The sequence below is a fragment of the Hippopotamus amphibius genome, chromosome X, assembly GCF_030028045.1.
Source record: "Hippopotamus amphibius kiboko isolate mHipAmp2 chromosome X, mHipAmp2.hap2, whole genome shotgun sequence".
Lineage (NCBI taxonomy): Eukaryota > Metazoa > Chordata > Mammalia > Artiodactyla > Hippopotamidae > Hippopotamus > Hippopotamus amphibius.
In genome coordinates, this window is record NC_080203.1 from 113,907,196 (window position 1) to 113,909,286 (window position 2,091).

Below are 2,091 nucleotides of genomic sequence, written 5' to 3' on the forward strand. Positions count from 1 at the left end.
TTTACACTTAACTGCTATCATAAGGAACACCCTCCTCCTCACCCATTCTTTTTACTTTACCTATAGGTCATAGAGAATATTTCAGTATCTTACTCATACGAGTGCAGCTCATAGACTCTCAAATTCTATGAGTAGAGGCTGGATTGTCTTTATCTTAGCATCTCCAGTACTAGCACTGAAGCTTTCAAAGTGCAGATACTCAACGTTTGGTGAATAAAAGAGCCAGTAAACACAAAGTCTAATTTATTGATTTAATTTTTTCTTGAAGAAAAAGAAGCAGCTAAGAAACTGAGTATAAATCAATTACTTTTACAAAGCTAAAGACTAAAAGGAACAAGGAAAACTAAGATTGATCATGTTTTACTTTTTTTCTATTCCATTATCGTAACTATTTTACTATAGGAATATTTCACATTTCCGAGAATATGATCCCTATTGTGATGTTATACTTTCTTGTCTGGGAGATAAAAACCCTGAAACTTCAGTAGGGGTGGGAAGATATTGCTGGGCATGGCCCTGGAAGGTGCGTTGACTTGGCAGTAGGGTCAGCCTGGCTGCATCCATGGCTCGGGCTTTCTCTTCTTCATCTCGCAAAGCTTCCTCGTAACAAGATGGGAAGGCACTGGGAACCGTCTCATGGACCTTTGCCAAAAATTCCAAGACTTTCATCTTGCTGGTTTCACTATGTGCTTTTGGGCCCCACAGGAACTCAAAGCGTGGAGGATCACTGTTGGGCACCTGGCGGTACTCCAGGTACTTGAGCTTCACGAAATCTTTGGTGATGAGCTTCCTGGGCTCCCCATAGATGAAGTGCTTCCTCCCAGCATATACTTGCATCGTACTCAGGAGTCTCCAGATATCTTCCTCAGTGGCACAGTTGCCCTTCATGAAGATCATACCCAGGATATTCATCAGGAGACCGGTCTTGGGTAACCCCCTTCCAGCACGCACCCTCCCTTTGTTGGGGAGCTTCAATTTGCTGACAAGATCATAGCACTGAGGAGCTGAGTCGACTTCCATCACATCTACTGCAAAGACTACCTCAATGCGCTCAGAGGCTCTCTTGAGAATCTCAGCAAATCGGTCGTCGTGGCTTTGGTAGATAATCTTCAGCATATCTTCCTTCAAAATGCGCTGCTTCATTTTATACTTGTACAAAAGGAACCGCTCCAACAACATAGCCTTCTTGGTTAAACAGTCAGTTCCTGAGGTCTCAGTGACGGTTGGGACCTCATGGGCACTTGCCCAATACTCATGTTGGCCATTGGAAGCCTCATCAGATGTAGTGTAAGAAATGCCTACATAAGTAGTGGTGGTGGTTGGTGCTCTTTGAGGCTCCTGGGAAGTGCTCCGTGACTCAGCAGCAGGCAGACTCTGGGTAATGCCTTCACACCAAGAACCGTAGGAGGTAGTGGACTCCTCTTCTGCTGCTGCTATGGCCTGAGCACCCCCACAACTCTGTCTCTCACCTCGGGCCCGGTGGTGTTTATCACTGGCATGGGCCTTAATCCTCTGCCTCCCAGGCATGGTCGGGGCAGCAGGAAGGAGTATAGACAGGAGGTCAGAAGATGTGGACACCTGGAGGAAGGAGAATAAGATGCTTTAAGCACCTTCAGCAGGGAGATTCCACCTTGGCTTTAACCAAGGCTGCCTCTGCAGGTTTCCTTGAGGGCACTGCTGTAGGACCCCTCAAAGCTTCTGTTTTGGTTAACCTGTCCCCTGAAAACCCTGTAGAGGATGTTAGAACCTTGGACTGCAGCCTGCCAGCTCTGCCTGGGGTATACTGGGGTAACAGCAGGGGCTGCCAGTAGGGAGCCTCTGTTCTGTGGTGCGAGGGTCTTCTCTGTTACAGTCAGGATCATCATGTCAACTGTTGGCAGTCCAGGGCCCCCTCTATTCTTTTTTTTTTCTTCTCTCTAAGAACTTTTATTGAGATACAATTGACATACAATAAACTGCATATATTTGAAGTGTACAATTTGATTTTTTTTTCTTATTAGTAATGTATATATGGCAATCCCAATCTCCCAATTCATCCCACTCCCCCGCGCTTTCCCCACTTGGTGTCCATATGTTTGTTCTCTACATCTG

The 2,091-nt window shown here is 45.9% G+C and overlaps 1 pseudogene; it reads right to left on the reverse strand.

Annotated features, from left to right (window-relative positions):
- Window positions 1-443: 443 nt before the first annotated feature.
- On the reverse strand, window positions 444-1,527 carry LOC130841571 (melanoma-associated antigen B5-like; annotated as a pseudogene).
- Window positions 1,528-2,091: the final 564 nt, after the last annotated feature.